This window comes from Pempheris klunzingeri, chromosome 16, assembly GCF_042242105.1.
Source record: "Pempheris klunzingeri isolate RE-2024b chromosome 16, fPemKlu1.hap1, whole genome shotgun sequence".
Taxonomy (NCBI): Eukaryota; Metazoa; Chordata; class Actinopteri; order Acropomatiformes; family Pempheridae; genus Pempheris; species Pempheris klunzingeri.
Window position 1 is genome coordinate 3,139,709 of NC_092027.1, and position 9,620 is coordinate 3,149,328.

Sequence of the window (9,620 nt, forward strand, 5' to 3'; positions counted from 1 at the left end):
GACGCCGGTTTCCTGTCAGCGGGGGGGCGGAAATAGATTCCTGCAGACTGATGGGAAACACATGCACTTAATTAATGGGTCAGTTCATATATGGAGCATAATCTATAAGTATTTTACATCTAAAGATGACCTGGATGAATATTTAGACTGAGGTCTTGTGGTCCTGCCAAAAAAACAAGAACGTCAGCATTAATTACTTGTTTAAACTACTCGACATGATCTGCAGAAGTAAAAGTGTATTTAAGCATATAAAAGTATATTAAAGGCTCATTCTGGTTTATTATGACTTCTTTTAGTCTGTTTTTTTGCTCACGATTGTTCCTTTGTGGTTAATATTAATGTTATACTTGACGGTTGTAAACATCATTTACAGGTTATTGATCTATTCTTCAGGTTTCAGGTTTGACCTTTGTGATAACTTTCAGTTTTACATGCAAATAAAGTTGTTCAGGTCATTTAGTGCAATCTTTATCACAACAGATGGAAATTAGAGGCAAAACTGCAAAAAGAACAACATCCAAGTCTTCATGAATGAGGATTACTTTTCTTTTTTGCTCTGTTTTGGTCTCCACCTCCTCCTGAGGAAAAATATCTGACCCCTTTGCTGCTAAATACTCAAATTTGTTCACCAGCTAGTTGTTAACTGTGAGACAGGAACTAAATGTCCATGTATCATAGGCATGAATGTGGATAACAGCAGTGTTTTAACATGATTTCTGTCGTGTGTGAAGCTCTTTGACTTGATGTTCTGCTGAAATCTACTATGCAAATACTGAATGAAAGAGCGTGTGAACACTCTGTTTAATAAATGCATGGAAATGAGCTGTCAACACCTTTATCTAGAACTCTTTCAGTCAATCTGTGAGTGAATAGTTCCCCCAAATTGTCTGAGGGTTTGTTTTATGGCGGCCTCCTTAATCAGTGATGATCTCCAGAAACCTCAAGGAAAATAAATAATGTCTGTAAATCTATCTGCCGGTTTATGCAACTTCAAAAATCCCATAAGGCATGGCAACAAAGAAATGAACTGTCCGCTAATGTTAGATCAGGGTTAAGGAATGAGAGGTATGCTGTGGGTTTTTTTTTTTCCCAGCCTGCTCTGGGCCTCCTGTTGGAAAAGGAGAGGGGAGCTGGCGGAGCGGTCTGACTCAGATTAATCTCTTTGTGGTGACATCACCGGGCAGACGCCTCGGGCTGCTCTCTTGTTATGAGCGTCTGTGCACTTTAAACACTGTTACTATCATTCAAACACTAACAGCGGTTGTTTGAGGTCAAAGGTCGCTGTGAAGAGGGAAATCCTGTCCACTTTTGTCCCAAAGACGCTTTGTCTGGTAGAAAAAATAATATAAAGTTTGGAAAGTTTCATGCAGTTTGACTTTACATTCACAATTTTATATTTAAAAACAATACATCTCGTTCACTGTTTAGTAAAAGATTAAGTCTTCAGGTGCATTTAATTAATTGTTTCTATTTTATTTGTGTCTATACTTGTGATTTTATGCTTTTTAATGATCTATAAATGCATTTTTTTTTTTCATTTTGTCAAACTTTTCTGATGAGTGAGAGACATCAGAAGTTACCTTTCCTGTGACTGCTTCAAAATAAAAGTCTCCCTGTGTTTTACCAGTTGAGTGCATTCAGTGTGAACTACCAGCAGCAGTAGTAGTAGCAGTAACGTAATGCAGCTCTGGTGCATTTCGACAATATTACAAACAGTAACGCTGGAGTACATTGGACGGATTACAAAGTAAATGAATATTTAAAGTAACGTAAATACATCCAATGGTTACTGCAGACCTAAAATATTGTTGAACTGGATGGGATTTAATGAAATGTCATCAGACTTTTTAAAAACTACATCAATGTCAAGGAGTTTTTCTTGTTTTCTGTTTTTGTCACTTTTGTCTCATCTTTGTGTTTTACTTGTTTGTTCCTGTTCGGGGTCACATGGCAGCTGCAGCCTATCGCCGCTCTGACTGGGCAGGAAAAAACAAGAAACATTAACACCTGCAAAATAATCTCTCAGTTTCTATTTCAAGACCGGGAGCATGGAACTGTATAAACCTCTTAAACAGAGAAAATAAGATGTCGTATCACGTGTTGCTATGAGTCAAACAGGGACATGTAGCCAAAAGTAAAACAGCATGGCAGCATTTCCATGACTGACAGCTGTGATGAGCTGCTGTGAGATAACATCTGGAAGTGGTATCTTTGACTTCTCCTGAATTTCGCATGAAAGATTTAACTAAGATGATTTCTGCCCACACAGCAGAGCCCTAAATGACAGCAAATAGATGTTCGCTCATTTACTGATGAATGAATGGGTACACTTACTCTGTAGCTTTCTGCCAGTGCACCCCATTAAATATGAGTCACAGTTTTTCTACATCCAACGACAGGTTTCGTGAGACTTTTCACTCAGCTAAGGACACAAACAAAGAAATCTGGAATAACTTCATAAGGGTAATGGAAAATCACCGAAGGAGACATCAGCGAAAAACCCTGTGTCACACTAAAAAGAAAACATCCCCCAGCAGTGTAGTGTACAGTCATGTATCTGTAAACAGCTGTGACAGCATTACAGCTCAGAGGAGAACTGCTTAAGAGGCAGAGTGAACCGGCCGTCTTTGATGTGTTTTGCAGGTCATTTCGTAAGAACACATTCACTAGCACACGCAAGCAGCGTCTCACACACTTCCACAGTTTCCGTTCTGCTTCGCGTCTGTCAGATGCTGCGCAGAAACACTGGAGTTTCCTGTGTTTTCTCTCTGACACAGCAAACGCCTCATTTCCTCAGCCGGGCCTTTTGCTCTCAAAAACTGCATATGAACTTCTGGATAGATGTCAGCGGGGTCAGGGAGGAAGTGCCTATCGGCTTCCTGCGAAACCAGTTAACCAATAAAACTGTCAGGACCATGACTGTAATGTTGCTTCAGCATTATTATGGTGACAACACACATTTTTAACGAGTTTTCTCATTAAAAAACTTCTGTTTCTTGAAATGCACGAGTTGACATAAAATCAAAGCTGCACCAATCAATATTTTCATATCAATGTCTCAGATAATTATGTATAATGTGAAAGTTGTTGCTAATAGTGACAAACCCAACGCCAATCATCACCAAACTCTTCAGTCCTACAAAGCTTTCATTAGCGACGTTGACTGTTTTCACCAAAATAAAAGCTCTAAAAAAACCAACCACCTGCTGAGCACCAAACAGACAGAAGAAAGTTAGCGACCAGCTGGTGAAAATAGTGGAGTATTTAGCCAGATACGAGCTGGTGGAGACCAAAAACAGAGCTTAAAGAAGAATATTGGACTCACATTTAAGATGACAGGAAACACGACTCTGAATAAATGCTATTACTAGTCTCTGGATGTCTATGTAGGCACGTGTTTGCCATAAAAGCTTTATAAAGTTTTTCTGTAATTTTGGCTCCAGAAAAGCCAGGAGGGTTTTATTTACCTGGCGGCAACAACAAGAGAGAAGACATCTGTGAATCCTCGTATAAGATGATCGGGCTCATGTTACAATGATTATATATAATCTAATAACACTCCAGTTTTAAATGAAAGTTACCGCTGCATAAAAATACAGTCGATGTGTTTAGAGATGCTTTCAATACAAGAAGTGAGACTTTTTAATCCAGCAAAGAGAATGAGTGACATATTTTAAATCACGTCTTGAAAGTAAAATTGTTAATTTTAACTTTATTCATTGTTTGTATTGTATTATTATCATCATCACTATCATCATCATCATTAGTTAACAGTGTTTGCATGCTAAGCTTTTGCTGCAGCTGACTTAAAAATTGCAACTACGGCAGAAACAATTTTCTGTGATGGAAGAGAAAAACTTTCAATTTTCAATTATCTGCAAGTTGATTTTAATTCTGTTAACTAACACCAAGTGTATCATGTGTGTATATGTATCATACACACACCTACATCATCAGTGTGATTTTTTTTCTTGTGTTTTATCTGTTTTTGTGTGTTTAAGAGAAACAAACTGAGCAATAAGTTGCACAAAAATGCCGGATGTAGCAAAAATGATACAAATTAAAACTTTTTAAACTTTTTAAAACACTTTTTTTGTAATTTGTCAGAAGGTTCAAGGTTCAATAAACACTCCACTTGCAATTATTTCATGGTTCAGGCTTTAAAGGGTTAATGAAATGAATCTAAAAACACCTGTGCTGCGTCAGGAAATGCTTATTGATGTTAAAATCAGATAGACGACGTCGGTTTAGATGGATATGGTATGTGAGTGAAGAGCTAAGTGCACTTTCACATTTTTTGCAGGATCCTGTTTCCTCTTGTGTCATCAGCCTTTACACAGACAGAGTGACATCAGCCAGTCCACTCTTTGATAGTGGATTAGGTTTTGCTGCAGTACCGCATTTGGCCGCTGGGGCAAAGTGGCACCGACACTGACCTGATACATCATCCATAATCTGGCCTCATGCAGTGACTCTGCAGATTATATTACAGTCGGTGTCCTCATGATGTGCAATGATGATATCACTGTCTGCCTACCTGACTCATGTGTTTCACCTCTCACATAAACACACTCTCACTGTCTGACCTGCTTTCTCACCAGGTTTCTTAACTAGTGATTAGTAATCGACTAGTTGTCATGATAAGAGTTATGGGGTGCCGGAGTCAGACAGCACTGCATGAGACCTGCGGCAGCGACACCAGCGCCATCTCTGTGTACGTCAGAGAAATCTTGAAAGATCTGATTGATCGGGGTCGTTCGATGTCAACAAACAAGCAAGAATTGTGTCTTAATTAGTCCACGACGCTCTTATCTGACACAAGACAAGAGCATGTAGCGTAGTCTGATCATGTGTCTGTACTCACATGATTATTGTTAACTTTTAATATCAGATTATCGCAACAATAAAGCTGAAATGATTATGTATGTAACTGTTAAAGCAGAGGGGATTCAGTCTGATGCTGCTGGGCACAATCATAAAGCTGAGTGAGTTCAAACTACTCAGGGAAAACCCCAACACACACACACACACACACACACATTAACCAATCACAGCCCACCCTCACAAACACCAAACAGCATTAAATTGCAGGAGAAATTGTGTTTCAGCACCAAGTGTCACATAGTTACTCATTCATTCACTCTCAAACTCACTCAGGGTAAAAGTAAAAGTAAAGACCACGTGCAGTAAAGCCCCCTCCTCCTCCTCCACACACACACTCTCACTCTCACACACACACACACACACACACTCATCCTCACAGAAAGTATCATAAACAAACTTACATTTCATCTTTCTGCTGCCGCTGCTGTAAACAAACCTCTTTCTGAGTCCAGTGTGTGTTCTGCATGTGTGTGTGTTTGGACAAAATGTAAAAGTTCCCTTTTTATAGCAGAGTATGACACATCACCTGAGTCATCAGCCATCGTCGCCATTCAGGCATCACGCCCACGCCGGACAGCCAACCCCCCCCCCCTCTCTCTTCTCTAACCCCCCTCATCTGAAAAAAGCTTAAAGTGTCTTTGTTTGTTGAGGTGATTCTGAATGAAGTAAATCAGAAATAAAATGAAATAGAAGAATCAGAAAATACCAAAGTGAGCTGAGTTCTCCTTTCCCCTTCCTTCCTTCCCTCCCTTCTGTGGCCGTACGTCACCACCGCACTTTCTTCTTTTGTTTAACCAAAATGTCAGAGTCTTTGTTCACACGTGAAACTGACACTAATGACAGACGATCAATGAAATGAAGACTCGACAAGGAAAGAGAAGATCATTCATGTGCATGATAAAGTTTTGAACACTGATTTCCTTCTTGGGTGCAGATTTGTTTTTTTTTTTCTTTCTTGTTTGCACAAAAATACATGAAAATTGAGAACTGACAGCAAAATAAAAAAAGAGAAAAGTCAAATGTGAGTGAATTGACGGCATCCCATAAAAATAATATAATTTAAATATGATGATAAATGCAGGAAAGATGACAAACTGAAGTAAACAAAGAGCCCCTTCCTCCTCTCATAGTGAGGACAGGAGAGACCCCACAACCACAAGGAAAACACTCCTGACCGCCAGCTGCTCCACCAGTCACAAGCCTGTGGTCATACTGGGCAGCTCCCAGTGTGGCTCCTGCCAGTGGTCGAGTTAATAAAACCAACCCGGGTCACTGAAACTAAAACTCAAAAAGAAGGAAACTTGGTGGTTTGATAAAATTGCTCACTTCCGTTTTTCTCACTTTTGCTGCGTATTTGCTGTTGTGGAATTTCTAGAATTTGTAAGAATCAGTGATTGAAAAATTTTTTTTTTTACTCAAATCTTATAACCTCCTGGCCGTAACAATATCTTTGCAAAAAATGGATGCATACACGTACATAGTCAGACTTTTAATACTTGTTCTCTGGAAAACTGAGGTCGCGCTATTGGAGTTGATATTTTACTCTTCAAAGGATTTTTTTTGTTTGATGAATGACGCAAGATCATGTCAGTTCCCCTCGGTGAAAGTCATCTCGGTAGCACGATGAAACTCTCTGTTTCAGTTTGATTGTAGATGCAGCTTTAATTAAAACGGATATAATCGCTTGTTTGTGTGGGCAACCGCTAACTACTAGTGATGCCTAATGGAGTTTTATGGTGAGTTTGTTCACTCCTGCCATTATTTTTGGACGGACAGAGACAGTTTAGCGACCAGCTGATGAACGTTGTGGAGTATTAGTGCCTGAATAAGCTCGATTTTTCCCTCAGAAACTGGTGGAGACCAAAAACAGAGCAAAAAGAGACGCTTCAATTGAACAATATCGTTTCTCCAAAACTGCTGGATGTGAACATGAGCTATTGTTTGCTAAAGTGATATAACTTACAAGGTGGTGATTTGTCAGTGATGTGTACGTGGCAGTAAATTGGTTCTTGTGGTGAAGTGGTTTAAATCAAATGCTGCAATACGTCCCCTCAGATTTCCTTTTCTTCTTTTACAGGCGTGCGATTTGCTGTAGGTGAACTTTACAGTCATAGCAACGGAGCAGCTGCTGTTATTAAAAACCGAGTTTAAGTTTGAACTCAGCATCCGTGTTCAAATCGTACGCACACAACACAACACACTACACTACGTACGTGTTCATGTCCATCTGATAAACGTAAGCCTAAAATTCACTCCACTTTTAGCTCTGTTTTTGATCTCTACCAACTCCTGAGGGAAATATCTGCTGAGTGCTTCACTGTGTTCAGCAGATAGTTGCTAAAAAAAAAGCTGCGTGCTGCATCTGGAAACAACACAGATGAGATGAGAGAAGTGAGGCTGAACCAGAACAGTAAAACTACGGGCCAGAAAACCAAAACAATAGTTGCATCGACATAGTTTGTGAACATTATAGCCTTCATGAAGTGAGGACTGTTGAATCAGACACCATTCAGTTTAGTTTTATTTATATTCTATACTACTAAGTTACTTTCTGGACTGTGTCCAAGCTTATGATACAACATAATCTTCTTACTTGCTCTTTACACTCTCAAATGTCCAATATATTGCTCTCACATCCTGAAATACTCCACCTGAGTGTGTGTGTGTGCGAATCACAGACCGCTTATAGGTTGAATTAACTTGAATAAGATTACAGTCATCGTTTTCTGGTGTCTGTTCTTGTCTGCCGTCAGTTTTAGGAGACTGTAACACTGAACGACTGTGACTTTGTTTTAATATTGAAAGGCCCTATTGTCTCGTGCATCGAGTCAATCTTCCTTTACTTCAGCGAACATGGCTTAGCTGCCAGGTGTTAGGATTAAAGCACTGAATACTGGTGGATATGTTCTATTAGGTTTGTACTAACTGCAAAGGCAGAAACAGTTTGTGTCCTGTGACATTATTAAAGACCGTAAATCAGGTAGCACTATTACTTTTTCCACTGAAAATAGGATGTGTGACTGGAAATATTAGATGGCACAGCAGAATATGAGCAGGTTCCACTTGTGCTCAATAAGTCACTCCTTACTCACTCAGTTTAGGTCACTCGGGATGAGAGTGTCAGCTAAAAAACTACAATTGTAGGTAAATGGAGCATCATTACCGTACTCACTTTCATTACGCTGTGGTTTGGCTTGTGTTGACACGGCACTGTTAGTGGGTCAGAACTGTATTTCAGGAATGACGTTGTGCAGAGTTTCCAAGAAGCTGCTAGTTTCCTGCTTCTTCTGAAATGCTTCTGATAGTTACATCTCCACCCACCAGGATATGCAGCTCTTGATACATGAGAGCTGCATATCCTGATATCCTCTTATGCCTCAGTAAACCCAACCCCCTTGTCTTTAAATCTATGTTATGTTACGCTCTATATGTCGGCAGACCGACTCGGATCGCAGATGGTGTGGCTGAACTTTTGTGCCAATGAAAGTGATGCATGGAAACAGAGGGAAGCACGTCATAACGGTTGCAGGGGTGACTCGTTCGGCCTCCTTTTGTCATCAAATATACCCATATGGGGTAATGGAGAGGCTGTGTGTTTGTTAGGGGGGGTTAAGGGGGGGCTTGGTCTCAATAGTGGTTTTCACAAGGCCGCTAATCATTTCCCCAACCACCCACGTTCCGGATATATACTTTTGATCTTTGCCTCTCGCTCTCTCTGTCTCGCTCTCTCCCTCTCTTCTCTGACCTCTGTTGAATGGAGGAATGCGAGGAATGCAGCAGTGAATGGGCGAGAGGAGGAGGCAGCATGGAAATGACTGACGGCTGCAGGGTTTTGGTTTTTTTTTTTCTGCTCACTGAATTCGACGTGAGCACACAGAAGGTTTAGCTGAAGGTGTACATCATTTGCATTTATTACTGGCAAACCAGACCAAAGAGTCCAGACATGAAACGATGCAAGCAGCACCTAAAGCTTTCAGCAACACAGTGCTGCCCCTTGAAGCGCCGACACAGGCTGACTGTTTTTAGGGATCAAACACTTTTGCGCCACGGTTTCGAACATACAGACTAAACTGCAACCAATTTACACCATCGCATTAGGCAAGAATTCAGCACGTCAGCCAGAGCTCCACATTGACAACAACTGAAGCGTGAAATCAAAGCAGAGCTTGAAGTAGCCTGCGTGCCAGTGATTCCTGTGGAATTCCTTCAGGACGTGGGTGTTGGGTCCGAGACCCCGACACGACTCTGATCTCATTCTGGATTCTTTTCCAAAGGGGTTTATATCATCATATAGGTATGTTATGTTTTCAGCCTTGTCTGTGTCTGCTTGTTAGATCAAGAGGTTACAGATTTGACTCATCTGTCATCTCCGCTTCCTCCTTCTTTGAAGAGGTTTCCATGGCCCTGGTGATGGATGTCAAAAATAACCAAAATGCTGGTGTCTCAGATGCCAGGAGCAATAAGTGGCAGGTGATGGTTGCTGCTCCAAAGCAGATGTTTTGTCACACCTGACCGTCAAAGGTTTCCACTGAGGCACATTTTGGCTTAAAAGGAGCGACTAAACTTGTACCGTAAACTTAATATACATTTGAATACGTAATCAAATTACTTTAGAAATTATTTTTGCAACATCCAGCACCAAGAAAGTGTCCTGCTCATCATACGTACAGAGAGACTGCACGTTTACGAGCACCGGAAAATGACCAAAGCACTTGCAGGTCTTGGCTTTTAGTTTT